Here is a 23,761-nt window from a genome sequence, read left to right on the forward strand (position 1 = left end):
TGTTGGCAACTGTGGGGCCATGCGGGTATCCATAGCAGACAGGCCCACCAAATGTCACTTTCACTCTCCACTGATCATGATTGTCTAATAAATGTCCACAGTCATTTTGCCTTTTCATTCCTTGTGCAGAACCAGTTCTTTGGTTAAGGATATAAGAAGTAGGCTCAACACAAAAATATATCTAAATTCTCTTAGCAGTCCAACTCTCCAGTTATCATGTAATTAATATTTTTTCCTTTGTATGTCTGGCACACGATGCGTATCTTTCATATTCCAAACTCAAAATATTCATCACTCCTGATTTATTCTACTCTCTTTGTATATGCCACAGACAATGGAATAACATCAGGGTTTCATATTGTACTCTGAAGTGAGGTGGATATATGCAGAATAATTCCAAAATCTACTCTTGTGCCAGACACATGAGCCCTGCCACCACAATACATCTTGTTCTTAATCCATACAGTCTATTTTTAAAATATATTTATTCGTTTATTAAACACAATGGGACGCCAATAAATGTACAATCATTTTAATTACCTCCATATTTTGTTTTCTATAATATTCTTACAATACAGTGTTAGAGATAATCAGACACACAGAGATGAAAATTGTCTGAGGATACTTTCCCCAAGATAGGGATTTGTGCACAGCACTATACAAAAAATCATCATACTTTTACTTATTATCTTAATGCATAGCTGAGCTAATAACGGTCATCTTGCATTACCACCTTTGCTTAGCATAAATGGAGTGTCTCAAACAGATACGGTATGAGCTGCTCTGTGTTGTATTTCCAGTAGCTGTGAATGGAATCTTAAAGCATTTTAGAAGATAACACTACCCTTTCCTTATTTGCACCATGCCAACTCAATGAGACCACACCCTCTAACTGTCATTTACATCACAAACCCACCTTCAGTTGAAATTCTAGGGTGAAGTTAAGGTTATTGGTGCATCTCTTCACACCCTGTATTTTTTTCTTCTTAAATACGTGAAAGTGTTATGGGAGAATTACACTTGACATTACTGCAGTCAGCCATTTTGTGTGCCCAGCCACTGCTGGCTGAAAACCAAATACCACCTCACCAGGAATGATCATTAGGGCTCTCAGAGGCAAGCCCAAACAGCTGCATGATTGCAGTTTTGCTAATCAGAATGGGAGGATGAGACAGAGTTAATGTACCATGAGAATGAAAGGAATGTTTGGAAAGTAGACCTTGGTTTTAAGTGCCCGTCACATAAATTTTACTGTTGTTATAACTAGAAATACTTTGATAAGAGATGAGTAATTTGCTGAAATTAGGAGAATCGGTGAACCATTAGAAGTCACTATGAGTTATGTGATTTGTTTCAGTTATCTATAAAAGATTAAGCAAAAGAATATATTTTGGAGCAGTCCAAGGGAGCTTTTCTTCGGGCAAGAAGCTGACACCTGAACTCCCCAGTAGCTGGACGAAAGAGAGTCCCCGAAAGCCAAGCTGTTGATCACTTGAAACCATATCAGATTTTAGGTAACTATAATGTTTGGGGAGCTCTGAACCTATTGTGATAGTACATGTGTGTGTGTACTTGAATAGTTTTAGGTAAAAGCACTCTCTTTTGTATCAATCATTTATCTGATGGAGGGGCTATGTCCCTGATGATTTATTCTTGACACTACTTGGAGTGAAACAGTTAAATTACAACGGCTCTGAATTCAGAAAACCCTGGGTAACAAAAGGATAGACTTTTCCCCTACCTGGGCCACAGCAAACCCATGTTTGAATACAAAAAACCTCAGATGCCTACATACAGCATTACCAGAAGCTCAGTAATCATGAGAAGTCCTATAAGAAAACAAGTAAATGCATGTGCAATTGAGGAAAAAGTTCAGAATGGAAATATCGTTTCCATTTCAGACTTCCATTTCAGATGGAAAAATAGTTAAGACTGTGGCTTCAGGCCAATGCTGGCAATAGAGATTGTGTTTGGGAGGTGAAGCTGACTGCCCTTAGTGGCAGCTCCTAGAAGTATTGTGGCTAAGTAGACAATGCAACTGAAAATATAACAGGACCAAATACAGCAGCAGAAGCTGCTACATCCTTTAATAGGATGCAGTATATGCGCTTTCCTCATGCTGGCTGCTGGGAAGTGGGCTATGGCCCCATTTTCACCCTGCCTGCTCAGGGGCGTCTAGCACCGTTGTACTAGACTCCCTTGATCCTTGAGCATTGGATGGGAACTCAAAAACCAAGACTGTGTGCTATGCAGCAATGCAGTGGAAAAGAGAAGTTAAATAACCCAAGGCCACAGTATATTAGTTAGTAAAAAAAATAATTCCAGAGTCTCACAGAAATGATTCACAGCATATTTTTCATGGAAAGAATTAGTGTAGCCCTTTATTTGACATTTGTTTAAATAATTATCACAGAATAACAGAATTATAGAAGATTAGAGTTGGAAGAGACCTCAGCAGGTCATCTAGTTTCTACTTGATCCGGAAGTTCCAACTCTAATTTAGACTTCAGGAATACTCACTAATTACTCTGACTTATGAAAAACCTTACAGGGTACGAAGACGACATCAGGAAAATTTAGCTTGAGATCATTCACAGATGCAAGGAAACAATTATACTTGCATCTATACTTTAAGCTCACCACAAAAAGTATTTAAATATTGCATTGACACATGGTAGGGTTATTTTGCACAAACACATTTGCAAACATTTAGCCCTGTTACATACATATGGATGACATCTGCAACTTGAGAAATAACATGTTGTATCAGAATCTGAAATGCCAAGCAAAAATCCTTCATATCAAGATGATACTGTCTCACGATATTTTTCCTCTCTCTAACTTGAGTCTTTCATATAATTAAGATTTTGGTCCACTGATCATTCTTTGCAGGTATGTCCCAGAAATCTAGGGAAAGCTTGGCTTATTAAACAAGGAACCAAGTATTCATTCTTTTAAGACAGGAAATCTACTCTAGTTTTAACGATCAGAGACCATGCTGTGAATGAGAGACTGGTGGAGGATATAAACTGCAAAGAGAAGAATAGAGAAGTATTTCTTGCATGATTGACTATCGACTGGATTTCAAATTAATTTGTTCATATCTATAAAACATCAACCTATAAATCCACACAATAAGGCTCATTAAGATACCCAACAATGTGTGTTTGTCTGTCTTGAAAAATCCATAGTAGCAGATTTTTCACAATATGTAGTGATGAGCTACACCCACATATCTATGATTATAATCAAGTATCACAATACGCATCACCCTAAATGGAAGCAGAAGCAGCTAGAGGAAAAGTCAATATTTCCAGATTAAATTACGAATTTATTGAGTTTATTACACACACACATTTATGGTTTTTTGAGGGAAAGGTGCTGCATTACTCTTGCATTTGCTACGTCACTACATCACTATACCAACACTGTATCACTGTTGGAACTCCCACTCTTTTTGCCAAGACAACTGTGGTGTTGTGTGTTCACCAGTGTTCAATTATTCTTTTTCAGTGCATCAGTATGCTCCCAGCTGGGTGGCACAATCCTAGTTCTCACCATGAATTTAACTGGGTTCTGCCACATGACACAACCTTGTCTATGCACGGAAGTAAGGAGTAAGAGGGGCTGTCCACACTTAAAATTTCAGACTGGCATCAACTTTGCCCCCATGTATTGTTGTCTTAGTTGGAGGATAGGCTAATGTGAGTCCTGTCATAGCAACCAGATTAAGCACTTCAGGTCTACAGCAGTAACACCTGACTGGAATCCACCTTGACTGAGAGGAAACAGAACAGATGCTGCAATAATAACTCATTCCAATTGCCTCTAGCAAAGAACTAGTGCTAGTCTCTGTTATCCTTGCACTGCATTAGGTAGTAAGTGCAAATCCTATTATGCCAATTTGAGTGCTTTGATGTTGTTTTGGCCTGGTGACGAATAATGCGGATATATGAGCAATACTGATGCCTAGGCAGGTATTTCTTATGTCTAGGTGTTATTAAATGACTACTACTCGGATAGAATTCCACTGGTGGTAGGAGGCAGAGTATCATCATGCCTTAATTCTTGCTGCCAGAGCAATCCTGGCATCTGCGGACAAAGCTGCATTGATATCACTGGGGACAAAAACTCAGTGCCTACAGCCCAAGCTATGCCTATAGATCTGCATCAATACCTTTGCACCCTGCTACAGAGCAACGCCACAAAACTGCACCAAACCTGGTATTTTGAAGGACCAGTGTTTTCTACTACCAACAAGGTAGGGGTACAGCATAGGGTGAATTGGGCCTGATGATTACACTCCTGTAGATTAATCCCTAGTTTAATTTAGAAGTTAAGTAGAAGACTCCAACTCAGGAGACTATCCCATCCAGATACATCTCAAAACACCCAATCAAGTGAGGCATGGATGGAGCGGGAGTGAACATCAGTGCTCATCATGTTGAATTAACAAATCTGAGGAATCATAGAAAAAGATCTGGAGACACCACTTTCGAAAGGAACAAGAATGCAAAGTACTGAAGAGGGAACATCTGCCCCACACAAAACAACCCACCTTCTTTTTATCTCTTTTGTAACTGAAAGAATCTGAAGCAAAATTAATTTGTCCCTTGAGGAAAGAGAGAATATGGAGGAAGCAGCAGCCAAAGGAATTTCCTTGATAGGTCATCAATGAAAAAGGAATGGACTTTGGAGCATAAGGAGCTCCTAAACTCCTTCAATGGAGGCAGAATGAACCACATAAGGTATGGATGTGTGTAGCTGCCTTCAAAGCTCCACAGGCCTTGGAAATTTCTGCCTGGTCTTGCCCTGGGGCTGTGTACCTATGAGTGGTCTGTTAAAACTATACCTTTAAAGAAAATCATCTCTACACATTTCCTCTCCAAGTAAGAGTCATTTTATAAATCTTCAAACCAAAATCTTCAAAACTGTTTGGTATCTTTAGATATAGTTAATAAATGTTACTTACTCATATGAAGTCCGGTTTCTAGAATAAAATATTGACACCACTGTTAGACCAAATTCATCCCTAAATAAGCAGGTACAATTCCTGCTGACTTCAGCACCTGCTCATTCAATTCTGAATTTGATCCAGAAGAGTCGTATCGCTAGCAATAGTCCTTTAGGGCTCATTTTGTAAGTCCATTTGATCTAGCACTTTGTCTATAATCAAGTTTCTGCAAAAACATTTTGGTGTAGTTCTTTTCTCAGAGTAGAGACTTCTTTAGAAAAAAAAAAGTTGTGTACTTTACTCAGAGGGGATCAGACTGTTGACACCCAAATGAGATACAGGTGTGAAGGAGGTATTAATGAATGCATCAGGCTAATGCTGAACTTCTTGATCTGTTCCACCTGTTGGCATTGGAAGGGGAAAGTAGAAAAACAAGTGTTAGCTTTAGCATGAAAGATAACTCATTTGATTTTTCAATGGGAGCAATTTTATGGGGATCCTGCCCCAGCTTTTTCTTTTGCAGATGCAATGGAATTGCACTAAAGTAAAGAGCACTTTCCAGGGAACATATTAGTTGAAATGGTGGCAGTACCAAGATCACTGTAAGGCAAGGAGCCTATGTTAGTTTCCATAGACAATGGAAAGAATTAAAGACAAACTCATAAATCTTAAACAAGCTCCTGCAATTAAGCAATTGCTCCAGCAAAGAGCTTAAGGACATGCTCAACTTTAAGCATGAGTCATTCTATTAGATTAAAAGATCAGGGACTCACAAACTTGAGTGCCAGCAAAGCACCTGGTAACAGAGGATCCACTAACATGTAACCAGAGCTCCTCAGACCAAAATGTGCTCTGTAGACCATAGTTTTATTTATTTATATTTATCTGAACAAGTTAAGAAGCACCTATCCCATGCTCTAGTTGTCCTTAGGATATACAGCAATTTAATGTGGCTCCCATGATCAGAAACCACCAAGAGATGACCAAAGAAAATACCTTCCTCCAACTACAACAATCTTTACTGTTTCCCCCTCTACTCTTTGTTTCACCAATTTTAGATATTGCCTGTAACAACAGTAGGCAAAATTCTAACAAGTGTGATTACTAAGTTGACTGTGTCCCTCTAAATAGGTTAAAAAATAACAAGAACATTTTGATCAGTGAATAAAGATAACTTCCCCTCTCAATTTCATTTAATTTACTTTATACCTGTGATTCAATAATCCCTAGTATTTACCCAATTGTCTACAGACTTTTCTGGAAAAACAAAAACAAAAAACCAACAACCCCAAAACATCAGAATTTCTAATGCAAGCAGTGCGCAGAAAAAAAAAAAAAAATCTATTCCCTTACCCTTTACAGCCTGACAAATACACGTGCACACTCGCGTGCACACACACACACACACACACTCTCTCTCTCTCTCTCTCTCATTCTTTCTTCCCGGGCCCTATTTATGTATTATGTAGAAGGAAAAAAAGGACAAATGTGCATATTTATTTATTTGTTTGCTGGCCACTTTAAATATACCACTGAGACCTTACAATGGTAACTCTTCCAGTCACTTAATCTATACACTTTAGATCTTTATGTGCATATTTAGGCACCTACATACAAGCAGACAAATTTTCAGAAGTTTGGGCACCAACAAATCCCACTGAAGCTTAGGGACCAAATGAGGCAGGTTGTGCGGTGTGGACATTAGGGTTCCACCTGATGGATCCTCTTTTGGCATGCAGTATGGCCAACCCCAAGTACTCTAAAATTATAAGCCAGGCCCCTCCCCCCAAAATCATGAGATTTTTAAAAACTAAACTAAACTCCTGTTTTCCTAGTCTTTAGGGTGCATTCAGGTCATGTTTTCAGGCTTTTCTTTGCAACCAGGAAGACTAGGCAATTATCTTTTTTTTTTTTTTTTTTTTAAATTAAAGCCAAGCTGGCTGTATTTCAAGGAATCCCTGTTGAGGTTACAGGGACAAACCATCCCGATGAGTCGAAAGAATAGTAAATATGGCAGGCGACCAGCTTGGCTTAACGGTGAAATCCTAGCGGATCTTAAACATAAAAAAGAAGCTTACAAGAAGTGGAAGGTTGGACATATGACCAGGGAAGAGTATAAAAATATTGCTCTGGCATGTAGGAATGAAATCAGGAGGGCCAAATCGCACCTGGAGCTGCAGCTAGCAAGAGATGTCAAGAGTAACAAGAAGGGTTTCTTCAGGTATGTTGGCAACAAGAAGAAAGCCAAGGAAAGTGTGGGCCCCTTACTGAATGAGGGAGGCAACCTAGTGACAGAGGATGTGGAAAAAGCTAATGTGCTCAATGCTTTTTTTGCCTCTGTCTTCACTAACAAGGACAGCTCCCAGACTGCTGCTCTGGGCATCACAACATGGGGAGTAGATAGCCAGCCCTCTGTGGAGAAAGAGGTGGTTAGGGACTATTTAGAAAAGCTGGACGTGCACAAGTCCATGGGGCCGGACGAGTTGCATCCGAGAGTGCTAAAGGAATTGGCGGCTGTGATTGCAGAGCCATTGGCCATTATCTTTGAAAACTCGTGGCGAACGGGGGAAGTCCCAGATGACTGGAAAAAGGCTAATGTAGTGCCAATCTTTAAAAAAGGGAAGAAGGAGGATCCTGGGAACTACAGGCCAGTCAGCCTCACCTCAGTCCCCGGAAAAGTCATGGAGCAGGTCCTCAAAGAATCAATCCTGAAGCACTTACATGAGAGGAAAGTGATCAGGAACAGTCAGCATGGATTCACCAAGGGTAGGTCATGCCTGACTAATCTAATCTCCTTCTATGATGAGATTACTGGTTCTGTGGATGAAGGGAAAGCAGTGGATGTATTGTTTCTTGACTTTAGCAAAGCTTTTGACACAGTCTCCCACAGTATTTTTGTCAGCAAGTTAAAGAAGTATGGGCTGGATGAATGCACTATAAGGTGGGTAGAAAGTTGGCTTGATTGTCGGGCTCAATGGGTAGTGATCAATGGCTCCATGTCTAGTTGGCAGCCGGTGTCAAGTGGAGTGCTCCAGGGGTCGGTCCTCGGGCCGGTTTTGTTCAATATCTTCATAATTGATCTGGAGGATGGTGTGGATTGCACTCTCAGCAAATTTGCGGATGATACTAAACTGGGAGGAGTGGTAGATACGCTGGAGGGCAGGGATAGGATACAGAGGGACCTAGACAAATTGGAGGATTGGGCCAAAAGAAATCTGATGAGGTTCAATAAGGATAAGTGCAGGGTCCTGCACTTAGGACGGAAGAACCCAATGCACAGCTACAGACTAGGGACTGAATAGCTAGGCAGCAGTTCTGCGGAAAAGGACCTAGGGGTGACAGTGGACGAGAAGCTGGATATGAGTCAGCAATGTGCCCTTGTTGCCAAGAAGGCCAATGGCATTTTGGGATGTTTAGATCTTTATGTGCATATTTAGGCACCTACATACAAGCAGACAAATTTTCAGAAGTTTGGGCACCAACAAATCCCACTGAAGCTTAGGGACCAAATGAGGCAGGTTGTGCGGTGTGGACATTAGGGTTCCACCTGATGGATCCTCTTTTGGCATGCAGTATGGCCAACCCCAAGTACTCTAAAATTATAAGCCAGGCCCCTCCCCCCAAAATCATGAGATTTTTAAAAACTAAACTAAACTCCTGTTTTCCTAGTCTTTAGGGTGCATTCAGGTCATGTTTTCAGGCTTTTCTTGTAGGGGCATAGCGAGCAGATCGAGGGATGTGATCGTTCCCCTCTATTCGACATTGGTGAGGCCTCATCTGGAGTACTGTGTCCAGTTTTGGGCCCCACACTACAAGAAGGATGTGGATAAATTGGAGAGAGTCCAGCGAAGGGCAACAAAAATGATTATGGGTCTGGAACACATGACTTATGAGGAGAGGCTGAGGGAACTGGGATTGTTTAGTCTGCAGAACAGAAGAATGAGGGGGGATTTGATAGCTGCTTTCAACTACCTGAGAGGTGGTTCCAGAGAGGATGGTTCTAGACTATTCTCAGTGGTAGAAGAGGACAGGACAAGCAGTAATGGCCTCAAGTTGCAGTGGGGGAGGTTTAGGTTGGATATTAGGAAAAACTTTTTCACTAGGAGGGTGGTGAAACACTGGAATGCCTTACCTAAGGAGGTGGTAGAATCTCCTTCCTTAGAAGTTTTTAAGGTCAGGCTTGACAAAGCCCTGGCTGGGATGATTTAATTGGGGATTGGTCCTGCTTTGAGCAGGGGGTTGGACTAGATGACCTCCTGAGGTCCCTTCCAACCCTGATATTCTATGATTCTAGTGTAGGAATATAGGCTTCAGGAAAAACACCAAATATTGTGAACTAGCTCCTGCAGTGTGATGTGCACTACACATTACATTGAAGAAAGAGGACCAAGCGAGTCAGAATTTATTTATATTGGTAGAAAGAAGGGGAGACCAGCAAATTATAATAGTCTGGTTATTTAGGGAATATTATGATATTGTGCAGTGGTAATTTTTCAAATGGTTTTCAAATAGCGAATATTCTCATTTTTTGTTGTTATCTCTTATTCTCGTCACTTTCCACTGCCAGAGATGGAATTAGAGTTGCAGAAATTAATAGATTAAGCCTGAGAACCCTTCCTTCTCCTTGTTCCTCATCATTCATACAGTCATCTGTGACCTCTGTTACTTGTTCTTAGAAGTCTGCCTTTTTAGAATATCAAATTTAACTTTTAAAAAAAGACTAAATGAATTAACAGTATTTTTTTCCTATTAATACTCTTTATAAAAACAAGGTATTTTTATAAAGATGCACAGCATGTTAATAATTAAAAAGCAGCCTAAGCTATATGAAGATGTCTGGCTTATCAAAGTAACTAGAAAGATTGGAGTCATACTTGAAAGTTTTCACAGTAGCTTTTTCTTTGATATTAACATTGTGAGCTTTTGTGATGCAGTATTAAGATAACTACAGTAACAGGTAAATTTTAATGGCTTTTCACTAAGTGTGGATACAGAATTCTAATGGGAGTGGATTGTTGTGCAAAAGCCAAACCATGTAAAGTCCTTATTCAAACTCAATGCCATAGTTTAGGTATGTACATGTCTCTCTGTTCACTGTAGCAGATAAAGTGTATCAGACATATTAACACTGACAGTTATCTGTCTAGTTTGTAGAAATATATCAATTTCATGGCTATCACTGATATGAACAACAGAAAACTGACTTCTGTAGAACAAAGGTTTCAGAGTAACAGCCGTATTAGTCTGTATTCGCAAAAAGAAAAGGAGTACTTGTGGCACCTTAGAGACTAACCAATTTATTTGAGCATAAGCTTTCGTGAGCTACAGCTCACTTCATCGGATGCATCTGTAGCTCACGAAAGCTTATGCTCAAATAAATTGGTTAGTCTCTAAGGTGCCACAAGTACTCCTTTTCTTTTTGTAGAACAAAGGTTAGTGGTTTCTGCTCATGTTGAATAGTGCACCCTGATTTTACTAAGTAATTGGGAACTGAGAATTAAAGGTCTGCATGACATAGCATATAAATATGTTGATCTTTTACTTAGGGAATTATGGTTCAACCATAATCAAAAGTTACCTATTTGATTAATTTTTATGGCCTAAATAGAGTCACTGATAGACATTTCTACATATCACAAAACCATAATATGCTAACAAGATTGACTGTATTGGTTCAAGACTAATGTGCATTTCTAGAGCTGTGGGCTAAGCTACACTGCAAGTGTTACCAGACTTACTTTTCTAAGTGTTACAAATTCCCCAAATTTACACTCGCTCAAAAAAAAGAAAAAAAAAGTGACCACTGGTGATAAAAATAGAAATGCAGAGCAACTAATAAATTGAAGATCTGCTAAGCATGAATTCATGATTTGATATAACATCAGCAACTGCATTTTGAGATCAGTCATTTGAGTTAAATTGTCAAAATCAGGATTCCTCTGCTATAAACATGCAGCGTTTGGTTGTGGATGCAAAGAGCAATAAAAAACTGTCTTCCTTTACTTTATCTGAGTCAAAGGCTACTTTTTCTTTAGGAGGACAAACTGTGTATTTTATCGTGTCAAACAAGCGAGGATACTGTTAGACAAGATGTTGCACGATACTAATAAACTTCATCCTATGCAACTTCTTAGTAAATGAGGATCCTCAATGCTAAAATAGCCAGATGTTTCTCCTCAGCCATTGCAGTACAGATGGTGCACAGCTGTTTGACAGCTGTTTTTTAACAAGCTCTTTTGCATGATAAAGTCACTGGAGAAATGTTCATTTCCAGAAAGATTGGAAGTGACTTTGAGTTTCTTTTTTCTTATTTAAAGATTTTTACTTTGTGACAGAGGAAATATTTTGCATTCCTGTAACACCTTCCATTTCAGTTTATTAACATGTAAAAATATTTGGGGCCCTGACCTTTAACTGGATAGGTATACAAGGTCTGTAGGATTAGGAGTTAATTAATCCTCTGAACATCGAATGGTAGTTGACTCCATTTTACAGACAGGAAAACTGAGCTGCAGAAAGGTTAACTCAACTCTGGGGAAGGCAGAGGACAGGTCACACACAAAAAAATTATATATATATTTTTTTAAAACAAACAGTATTGCCAGCTTCAGATACAATAAATAAAATAAAATAAATAAAAAATCATGAGGATTTAAATAAACAAGATATTTTTTTAAAAATTCTATTCTGTTTAAGCCTTTCAAGTATACTACCTATCACTGATTTGTGACTGATCATTTAAGGTTCAAGTGAACACCTAAAAACACAGGCCTTCCTGTTGGCTGCGCTGAGGTGGATTCCACTTATCCTCTTCTAAGGATGTGGAGCACTGCAATTCTATATTTTTCATTCCCCTTCCTCATCACTATCCTGTTTGTCTTCTCTCCCAGTTGCCCTCCCTGCTCCACTCACATTTACCCTCCACACTGCCCTGATCTCTCACCCCCGCCCCCATATTTTTCCTCCTTTTACCCTTATAGTATCATGCCATCCCCTATTTCCCACTGTCTAGTTCTACCCCTCACTTAATTTTCCCTCACTGCTCCACATTCCTTTGTGTTTCCCCTTGTTTTCCTGCCTAGTTTTCTAATAAAAGAACCCAGAAAATGATAGCCATCTTTACTAGGGTAAGCTTCATTTCCACAGGCAAAGGATGTCAGAAAATAGAAGACTTTTTGACTAGAAGCAACCTGTGGCTTCCACTGAAATGAAATTAGGGAGGTACGGGAGCTATTTTGAACAAGGGCATAATTCACAAATTTGATGTCAGAAATTGAGAGATCATGAGAAACTTAAACCCACCAAATATTGCAAGACTTGCAATGAAACCGACAGAGCTACCAACTCTGTATAAGTAGACTTCAAACAAAAAATCCTAAAAAATACATTGCTAATAGTACTCTGTGTTTCAACTAGTTTATCATAGACTCGTAGACTTTAAAGGCAAGAAGGGACCATCATGATCATCTAGTCCAGGGATCGGCAACCTTTGGCATGCAGCCCACCAGGGTAAGCCCCCTGGCAGGCCCGGTCGGTTTGTTTACCTGCCGTGTCCACAGGTTCAGCCGATCACAGCTTCCACTGGCCGCGAGTTATGTATAAGCTATGTATAAGTGTGTGATGAGAGCACTGTGAGGCCAATGATAAGAGTCTGAGACAAGGCCTTGGGTGATAGCATAATGCTTTGAAAAAGTGTGCTCTGATGTCCAGGTTGCAGCTCTACAAATATCTTTTAAGGAGACATTGTTCAAGAATGTAACTGATGTCGCCCTGGCCCACAAGGGGTTCTTTGTGATGCAGGTGGTAGCGAGTTTGAATACAGGTAGAGGCCCATTTGGAGAGTCTCTGTGTCGATATTGTAGAGACCTTGGAGTGCTCTGCTGTAGAGACAAATAGTCTTGGTGACTTGCAAAATGGTTTTGTTCCGTCCAAGTAGAAGGCTACAGCCCATCTGACATCTAGCATGTGCAACATTGCTTCTCGAGAGTCGTTATGTGGCTTGGGATAGAAGGCAGGTAAGTGTATGGTTTGGTTAATATGAAAATTTGTAGCCACTTTGGACAAGAATTTTGGGTGAGGAGGTAACATGACTGTCTTTGGTAAATACAGTGTACGATGGTTCAGCTATCAATGCTCCTATTTTGCTGACACGTCTTGCAGACTTGATTGCCACTAGGAATGCAATCTTCACTGACATATGTAGGGGCGAGCAGGTTGCTAGAGGTTCGAAGGCTGGTCTTGTGAGACATTTGAGCACAAGATTGAGATCCCATGGTGGTGCAGGTTGGTGTACTTCTGGGTACATGTTCTGTATACTTTATAGAAAGAGCCATGTAATCGGGTGAGCAAATATTGAAGCCCCTTCTATCTGTTCATGGAGAGCTGTAATGGCAGCCAGGTGTACTTTAATAGAACCTATGGCTAACCCCGTTTCCTTCAGTTCTAGTAGGTAGTCTAGGATCATAGAGAGAGACGCCTTGGTCGCATCCAGCTGTTTTTGCTGACACCAAAGTGAGAATCTTCTCCACTGGTGGCGGTAAGTATTTCTAGTGGTGAGGCGACGGCTATTTAGTAATACCAGTTTTACTTTCTCCAAACAGTTTAATTCCCCATGTTGGAACCAGAGAGGAGCCATGCTTTGAGATGGAGTTTCGCTGGGTCTGGATGGAGCGTCAGGCCCTTGCTCTGAGACAGGAGGTCCGTCTGGAAAGGCAGTGGTTGTGTGGCATGGACTGCTAGATGTGAGAGGTACAGAAACCAAGTCTGTCTGGGCCATGTGGGGACAATGAGAATGAGGTATGACCTGTCGAGTCGTATCTTGCAGATGACCCATGGGATCAATGGTATCAGCGGGAAGGCGTACATGAGTGACGCGTTCAATGGGATGAGGAAGGCATCCCCTAATGATCCTGGTGCCAGGCCTGCCCTGGAGCAAAATAGTGGACATTTGTGATTTGTCACTGAGGCGAAAAGGTCCATTACTGGGTGATCCCATTTTTGGAATATCGTGCTGAGAACACTGTTGTGGATTTTCCACTCATGTTCCTGTGAGAATTGCCTGCTGAGGTTGTCAGCTGTAGTGTTTTGACACCCTGGTAGGTATGATGCTGTGATGTTTATATTGTTGTGGATGCAGAAGTTCCATAAATTCATAGCTTCTACGCATAGTGAGTGAGACCTGGCTCCTCCTTGGCAATTGATGTAAAACATGCATGCCACATTGTTGGTGAGAATACAGATTGAGATTTCTCGTATGATGGGAGGAAGTGTCGGCATACATTGCGGACCACATGGAGTTCCAGGAGATAGATATATAGTCGGGTTTCTGTCGCAGACCACTTGCCTTGTACATTGTGGTGACCCAAATGGGTGCCCCAACCTATCAGGGAGGAATCTGTTGTAATAGTCACTGATGGGAGGTCTTGTTGAAAGGGAATCCCGAAGCATACATTCCCTGGCTGTGTCCACCATTGTAGGGAGAGGATAACCCTTGGTAGTAGTGTCATACATCTGTTGAGAGAGTGTTTGCTGGGTGCACAGACTGTGCTCAACCAGTGCAGCAGACAGCACATATGGTGTCTGGCATACTTTACTACAAAAGTTGTAGCTGCCATATGTCCCAGAATCTGAAGGCATGTCCTCACTGAAGTTTGTGGGCTGATGGTCACTGTGGAAATAAAGATTGGTCAATGTAGTGAATCTGTGGTTTGGCAATATTGCCTTGGATTGTATGGAGTCTAGGTCGGCTCTGATAAACTCCAATCGCTAGCTTGGTTCCAGGGTGGATTTCTTTTTGCTTATCTGTAGATCTAGCTGGTGAAACAGGTCTATTGTGGTCTTCAGCATGCCTACCATCTCTTGTTGATTGGCACCCTTGAGAAGGCAATCGTCCAAATAGGGGAAGATGATGACTCCTTTGCATAGTAAATGTGCTGTTACTACCGCAAGTTTTTTTGAGAATACGCGGGGAGCAGTGGACAGTCCGAAGGGAAGGACCCTGTATTGGTAGTGGTTGGGCCCTACTGCGAACTGCAGGAACTGTCTGTGGGCAGGATGTATTGTAATAAGGAAGTATGCATCTTGGAGGTCGAGGACTGCAAACCAGTCCCCCCTGTCTAGCGCTGGGATTATTGTGGCCAGGGTGACCATTTTGAACCTGTGGATGCATACGAACCTGTTGAGTTTTTGGAGATCTAAGACAGGTCTTCATCCTCCTCCTTTCTTCTCTGTCAGGAAATATTTGAAATAAAAACCCTTCCCTCGGTATTGATGTGGTACTGGTTCTACAGCACCCAGCAGTAGGAGGTGATCTACTTCTTGTTGCAGAAGGTGCTCGTGAGAGGGGTCCCTGAAGAGGGACGGGGAAGGGGGGAGGGTAGATGGGGTGGCTGTGAAAGGAATGGTGTAGCCAGATTATATGATCTCCAAAACCCATTGATCTGTGGTTATGGTGTAAAGTGAGGGCGTTATCAGGCAGTGGGTGTATGCCTAGTGTACACAGCATCGCTCGGGAGGCCTTCATGGTATGGAGGACATCATCTGTTTGATACGAGAATAGTTTATCCCTATCGAAGGGGAGGTCCTCCACTTTTAGCTGTAGTTCTTTTGGAATTCCCAAAGCCTGCAACCATGATGTTCTTCTCATAACCACAGCTGTTGCGGTTGTTCGGGCAGCTGTGTCCACGACATCCATTGAGGCTTGCAGCGCTGTGCGGGATATTAACTGACCCTTGTTGATAATGGCGTTGAGTTGAGGACGTTTATACTCGGGGAGGTCCTCCACGAGCTCTTCTATTTTACTACAGTTAGAGTAGTTGTAATTTGCTAGTAGAGCAGAATAGTTGGCAACTCAAAGCAGAAGGGTGGCTGACGAGTAAACTTTTCACCCAAAGAGGTCCAGTCTCTTGCTTTCTTTACCCTGCAGTGAGGAGTGGAAATGAGGCTGTTTACTGCACTGATTAGCAGCTTCTACTACCAGAGAGCAGACTTGAGGGTGTGAAAACAAAAATTCCATGCCTTTGGCTGGAACCAAGTATTTCCTGTCAGCCCTTTTGTTGGTGGGTGGTGCAGATGCCGGTGTTTGCCATATTACCTCTGTAGGCTCCATTATAGCCTCATCCATGGGGAGGGCCATCTTGGTCGATGATGCCGGTTGTAAGACTTTTAACAACTTATGTTGTTTCTCCTGCACCTCATGTAAGGCAATTTCTTGGCTGTTTGCTACTCTTTTGAAGAGTTCTTGGAACTGTTTCAGGTCATCTGGTGCTGTAGGGGTAGACAGCATCACCACTTAGTCTGGTGCGGAAGATGGGGGTGGGGAGGTGGTGAATCACCCAGGTTTTTCTGTGATAGTATCTCTTCCTCTTCTGTCTCTGTCTCAGGGGGATTAGAGGTTTCTCTGTGTGGTAATGTTGGGTGTACTCTGGAATCTCTTGTGGCTGGGGAAGGGGGGCCAGAATAGGGGTTCTGGTATGTGGGCCAAGGACCCAATTGCGACCATTGCATGGGGTAAGATGGCAATGGGTAAGGCCAGTGCTGTGCATGCCAGGGCTGTGAATGCTTGGAGGGATGAGGCTTAGGCTTCACAGTGTTCCATGTAGATCTTGTCTGTGATGGGGATGAACGTTGAGAGGAGAAGCCATTGTCCTGCACATCTCCTTCCTTGCCACTATGCATGGAGAGTGGTGCAGGAGATGAAGGACTGTACCGTGCTACGTAGCTCAGGGAGCGTTCGGTGCCACGCAGTGGTGACTGCGGTGCCGAAGAATCCGCTATGTCATCAGTATGCAGAAGTTGCACTGGTCCCACCTTGGGGTTGCGGTTGACCGTTGGAGCGCTGACTGGTGCCGGATTTGGTTTGTTAGCAGGCATCAAGTCTTGGGTCGGTGCCGGTGGCAGCAGCATTGATCATGGTGCCGCTGCCTGTGCCACGCTCTGCACCGAGGTAGTCAGTGCCATGGAGGAGACTTGACATCTCAACTCCGGTGCCATGCGTTGGGGTTTGGTAGGGGTCCACTGAAGGACGGTCCCGGAGGAGCCTGGTGCCTCATAAGTGCTCACTCTGGATAAGTGGAGCACTGAGGGTAAAGATCTCGCTGGGGAAGCTCTCTTTTTCTGAGACCCTTGCTTGAGAGGTTGAGGCTCGCTTCCTGACAGTTTTGGAAGTCGGAGCCTTATCAGAGCTCAGGGATCTCGGTTTATGAGACTCCCCGGAGGACGTCTCTTGCAGAGGTTGGAGGGATTTCTCCAGCAGAAGCATTTTCAAGCAGAGATCCGTCACATCTTGCCCTCGTTGTTAAAGTGGTGCTATGTATGCATTTCTGGGAGATATGAATTTCTCACAGACAGTGAATGCAAGATGTGCGGCCGTCAGAGACCGGCATTGGTTCACGGCAGGAGTCACACTTTTTAATCCTGTTGAGCACAGCATAACTGCAGTTAAGCCTCTCCCCACTCCCGATAGATGAGGGAGGGAGGTAATTGTAATGGTAAACTGTAGAAACTATTCCCAAACAGGGAATTAAGCCGAGAAAAAGTAGTCTTTTTTTTTTTTTTTTTTTTTTTTTTTTTTAAGAAAAACCTCTAAGAGGAACTAACGAAACTATGTAACTAAGTATAGACTAATAAGTTCCTATGTAACTTGTAACTCCCTCCCCCGCGCCCCGAAAGTAGCAAGGAGAGCACTGCTGCAGAGCGCCGTCTGCAGCAGAGGACAGTTGAGAAGGAACTGAGGGGACGGTCGGGGGTGCACGTGCTACAGGAGGTGCTAACGGCTGCACGAGATGACTCCTGAGCGCGCCCTTCCCCCAGCCAAGTGCTGCTGCGAGAAATCTCCGATCTCCAGTGCAGTGACGCACCAACACCTAGCGTGGAGCACCAAAGAAGAAGCTAAATTTATATTCTACGATTATTTGACTGTACCACTCTAAATAATGAATGACAAAGCACAATATGGTAATAAAAGTAATAATGATAATTACTCCAGCTGGGATAGGTTAGGTATTTTAAAATTCACTATTCAAAGAATTAAATTTAAGCATAAGAGAGAAATAAAATTATGCAATACACAGACCAATCACAAAATTAAAACAGTACTACAATGCTTAATTAACTTTGAAAGAATAAAATTACAAGGAATATATGTGCATTGCTGATTTCAACAGGAAGTACCATGAAGTAATAACAACAACAACAACATGTGTGTGTGAGCGAGAGAGAAAGAGCGTTGGGGGAAGAGAGAGAGAGAGAGTGTGTGTGTGAGTGAGAGAGAGAGAAAGCGTGTGTGTGTGTTGGGGGGCAGTATATGTATGCCTGATTGAGTGTGACAGCTCGCTGTCTCTTTAAGCAGAACACTCACCAGCCTAAATGCTTGTTCAGACAAAAGCAGCCACTGGCAGCACCCTCTCCTGACCCAGAGGAAGCAGCACGTACAGGCTCCCCCAGTCAACCCCTCAGCAAAGAGACCAGGTACACAGGCGGTGGGATACCCTGACATCACATTTCAGGAAAGATGTGGACAAATTGGAGAAAATCCAGGAGAAGAGCAACAAAAATGATTAAAGGTCTAGAAAACATGACTTATGAAGGAAGATTGAAAAACCTGGGTTTGTTTAGTCTGGAAAAGAGAAGACTGAAGGGGGACATGATAACAGTTTTCAAGTACATAAAAGGTTGTTACGAGGAGGAGGAGGAAGAATTGTTCTTCTTAACCTCCAAGGACAGGACAAGAAGCAGTAGGCTTAAATTGCAGCGAGGGAGGTTTAGATTGGACATTAGGAAAAACTTTCTGTCAGGGTGATTAAGCACTGGAATAAATTGCCTAGGGAGGTTATGGACCCTCTATCCTTGGAGATTTTTAAAAGCAGGTTAGACAAACACCTGTCAGGGATAGTCTAGATAATACTTTTGTCCAGTCTCCTGCACTCATGGCAGGACTGATGTTCTCCCGAGGTCCCTTCCAGTCCTATGATTCTATGATTTATATGGCTTTGAGACAACATTAACAGACATCAGCTATTAATGAAGTATAGTTATTACAACCTTAACCTCGATATAGTTCAATGAGATGGATTAACTTGTTATGGTGCACACAATTTCTTCACTGGTTGAAAGACTGACCCAAATTAAAACTGGAGAGTAACCTGATGATAATTCTAGGTGAACAGGGGCTCCAAGAGGAGTCCTCTCTTTCCTCCAGCATGTTTCCATACCCTCCTAACTGTATTCTCCCCTCAACAACTTGTTTCCTCACTAGCAAGCCACTGAGACTGCAGCTACTTCCCCTCCTCAACAGCCCTATGCTGGCTTGACACCTGCAGGGGACATTGAGCACAGGGGAAGAGAAACAGTCTGCTTGACCTCACTGCTGCTGTCACCTGAAGAAATCCTGATCAGTCTCTGCTTCACAGATAGGTGCACAAGAGAGACTTTTGTTGAACAAGCATACAGCACAAATATAAAAAAGAAAACCTCGTGCAGTGATTTCAAATTATTTATTTTCAGAATTTAAATAATTAAGTCAAAAGTGCCCATCACCATAGAGAGAAAGCCCGGTATTCTGGTGGTCCCTGTTAGCAACACCGTATTTTGTGTTGTGTTGTAAAATGGGGTAGAAATTCAGGTTTTTCTGCTAAAAGTAAGTAGGCCAATATATGTGAAATTTCTCCGAATGTTAAATGCAAAGGACTTTTGGTTACTTTTAATACATTTTTAATAGCCAGTCCTTGAAATTAGGCTATAGCTGAAGTTTGTCCTTGGCAGTTTGAGCATTCATTGTTGACTGTAGTCTTTCTATATAAAAGTTTGTAGAGAGATTAATCCTGAGTAGACCCAGTGCACAGTATAGGTTCTTTTAAAATGTATTTAGGGTCATTTATAACCATTATTCATCATAAGAAAGTTTATGCACTAATGACAGATTAAATTTTTATCAAATAAAGTAATTTATGCATCTTGGATAAAAACTGTCAGCACCTACACTTTTCTGTCAGATTTTATTCTGCAAGACAGAAGGTTTTAAAGCCTCCTCTGTTATAAAAGATGTCCTCACACTTTGACTAATCTTATGTAATGCAATGTCTCTGGGTGGATCATCAGCAGTGGGGATTAAACCTGCGTCCCTTAGATCTAAAAAGTGTGAACCTCTACTGCCTGAGATCAAAAGACCCAGCTCTGTTAACTTTAAGCCAGTCACAAACTCAAACTTTTGTGCAGCCCATCCACTAAAGAGCCACACTGTAAATTTGCTTTATGTTTCCATTTCTGCATTTAAAAAACCCTACAAAACTAATATACCACCCTGTGGTGTCAGCCATGTTCTACGTTACCCCCTCCCAACACAAAATACTACAACAAACATCCCCACTCAGTAGTGTTGCAAGGGGTAAAGTGGAATGGGTCAGAGATAAGGCTGCAGCATGTGCTATATCATAATTGTGGTAACAAGGTGCGTGCTGGTGGGTGGAAAAGGAGGTATGGTTAACTTGGCATGTCCTTGCTTTTGTGGGTTTGTCGGGTATACTGTGTGCATAGCAAACCTACCACTCCACAAGGGTATTCTATATTAATCTATTGTATTTGAAATATAGTATATGATTATAGTATTGTAATGCATATGCACAAGGGAGCAGTAGTAGTTTGTACATCCTGGAATCTGCTGTGTGTGCCACTAGGAGGCAAAAAATTCTGGGGAATTCTTCCTGAGGGGTGGATGTAAGCACAGAAACAGGACAAAGATGTGATCTGTTCCCAGTTGCTATGGAGTTGGGGAACACTTCAATATGAAAACTGTGATAAATGGAAGGGACTGCAAATATCCTATCTAGGTTTTTATATGGTCCCCAATCAACAAAGCATCTGACCATCTATTCTATCATGATTTTAGATCACTGGGCTGCTGTCTTGTTTAGTTTTACCAAAAACACAGGGACCGCTCTTCAAGACGGAGATAAACACAATATGATCTTTACCCAATACTATATAGTGGTTCTGAGTTTTACACGTCAGTTTTGCCTTCACAAGCGTAGAAGTCACCAGCTTACCTTGCAAAAACCCACAACTAACGTGCAGGAGAGATAATCACACAACTGATATTGCAATAAATAAAAATCAAGAAAAATTCATTTTGACAAAGATTTTGGACAAACAAGCAGCATAATAATCATTGCCTGATTCAGTAAATCTAGATTCCTTGACACAATAGATAATGGATGGGGGGTGGAAACAATCAATAGTGCCAACTCAAAGTATGCCCTGTGATCAGATGCAAAGAGTGCAGTCTTTGCTTTTGAAACCTGTGCTTTTCAAGATTTGGACACAATTCATGTTTTGTAGTCCTAGTAAAACAGCAAAGTAAACTTCAGGAATCCTGTAGCAGTATTGAACTAGAAAGCTACTGAAGGACAAAATTATAAGTTTACATCCAAGAAACCTGTTAATTTCTTTTTTCCAGATTGACAAATTGCTGCTTTCAATACAGAATGTACTATCTATAACACCAGTGTTAAGACACTTCTACAAATGAAACCGCACACAGCACACTTTTATTGCTTTCATCTTTATTGTCACTAGTGTGAACAGTTCATTTAAAAAACAAGCAAAAAATGAGTTTTAATAAGTGTTGGATAGCTCCCGGTAGCCTTAATAATGAATTAAAATAGGATTTCATGAGGATATTCAGACAGTATGTTTTTTCAAGTAATATCAATGATTATTTCTTGATAACAAGAGCATATAATCTCACATGTATTAGTTTGCCTTCAGTTTGTACAGTGCTCAGCATATTGAGAGTGCTCAATAAATAGCCAATCTGTTTTCCATGCTAGTAATTACAAATTCTGTTCATTTCATGTAATTTCTTTCTCTAACATTTTATAAAATTCATGTTAGGAAACTGAAAACAATCTTGTCTATATATATTGTCTTTCAGAGTTTGAAAAATTTACTGTATCCCATTAGGCTTTTTTGTATCAAAACCATTCATATCAATGGTGTGAATCTGGTCATATGATATAAATTGGAGTGTCATAATTTTGACTGATGCAGGTACAACTGATTAGAAAGGATGACGGGGATATTTGAAAAGGTAGGAAAATCTTAGAAAACAATTTACAGGATTAAAAGAATGAAGATGGGAAATGCGTATAATATAAAAATACACCAAGACAAAAAGCAATGAATTTCCAGCCAAAGAACAAACTCTTTTGAAAAGGATATGAAGGTCTAATGTCTGAATTGACTTCTAGATCATTGAGAGCCACTGGAATGAAACTAGAGTGTGTGGATGGGTGTCATTTTTGTGACTGAGCTTTAGTTTACACACTCATAAATAAATGCTTTAACTTTTTAGAGTACTCACTACCCCCAACTCTTTAAAAAGAAAAATCTCTAGGGGCAAGGACTGCCAGCTTTATTTTGGAGAATGGTATGCAGACCCCAGCTTTGGCTATCGGGACCTTCTGGTTGTAACCGACAGAGCCATAGAGCATGAAGCTGGTGTTGTATGTGGCATGACAGATAAGGCCAAAACAAGGTCTTGGCCAGGTTTGACTGCTTGTTTCTGATCACTAGCGAGCTGCTCAGTTTCTGTAGCATAAGCAGTGAAAAACAAAGCTTACAGAGAAACCTCAGAGGATCAGGATGTCCTCTATAGAGAAGCCTATATTCTTTTGTCTAGAGTCCTTGAGTGTTTCCCCCATTTTCATGAGAATAGTATTTCTCGTAGCTGTATCAGGGATAGCTACATACACTTTGAAACTCTGTGAAAGTCTCTACATCCTTTCTTAGAAATAAATAAAAGAAAATAAAGCAACCAACAGATTGATAAAGTCAGGGAAATGCCACTCACTATCCACCAAATCCTTCATGTATATGCACACCCACAAAGAGCTGGGAATTTGAAGAGCATGTATGAACTAGAAAATGCTGGATCTTCTGGGACTGGTTCTGCCAACTTCTATTCCTCCAGTTTAAATACTTGGGCAATCCTAGAAGTTAAGTGCAGCAAGTCTTTTTTGACTTAGCAAAACTTCCCCCTTATGTGATGGTAATCTGGGCCATCCTGCCCCTTCTCTAGTTCACATCTTTCCATTGGATTTTATCATCCTCAAGGGGTTCATCATCGTCTCCACAAAAAATACCCCAAAAATTCAGCTCCCAAATATGCTAGTCATCTGAAAAGGCACTCAGATATTCTTTCTAGTCCCTTTCTCTGGGCTGAAGGAATCCTATTCCCTTTAAATGATAAATCTGCATCTTATTATAAACCTAGAATGCAGAGTCTAACATATACTGGATTTTAGTCAGTTTTTCTTCCGGTGAGTACTTATCCTTGGACTGTTCCAGTCCAGCAAGAGTTCAAGCGGGAAACTTCTTCGGACAGGACATGTCTTGATGGCTGAAACTTATAAGGGATGCAGAGCATGTCTGAATGGGGCTGAGGGTGGTCGTGGTGGAAGATAACATTTTGTTCTTTTTCCTCTTGCCCCTGGCGTGGCCCCTATGTTGCTCCACTCCCTGTGGCAATGTATCAGAAGCTGGCCTGCCACTTACCAGTGCTGAAGACAACAGAAAGAATGGCCTCTTTGATCATCAACAGAGTTGCTTCCGCAGAAGACGCTAGACTGGCCCAAAGTAATGTGTTCAGTTACTTTGGTGATAATATAAACACACCAGAGATGCTTTAGACTCCCCCAAAGTACTGTTCCATGAGATTAGGGTGAGTAGTTGGAATGTCACTAGTTCTTCTTGTCAATAGAACAGACTGAGTGGGCTGGATTTCACATTGGAGATTGGGTACCATGCTATCTG

The 23,761-nt window shown here is 41.5% G+C and overlaps 1 protein-coding gene across 4 annotated transcripts in view; it reads right to left on the reverse strand.

Annotated features, from left to right (window-relative positions):
• The window catches only part of EDA (ectodysplasin A), a 183,508-nt gene that overhangs the window by 99,532 nt on the left and 60,215 nt on the right, over positions 1 to 23,761 (reverse strand). The window lies entirely within an intron of this gene.

The sequence above is a fragment of the Chelonia mydas genome, chromosome 9, assembly GCF_015237465.2.
Source record: "Chelonia mydas isolate rCheMyd1 chromosome 9, rCheMyd1.pri.v2, whole genome shotgun sequence".
Taxonomy (NCBI): Eukaryota; Metazoa; Chordata; order Testudines; family Cheloniidae; genus Chelonia; species Chelonia mydas.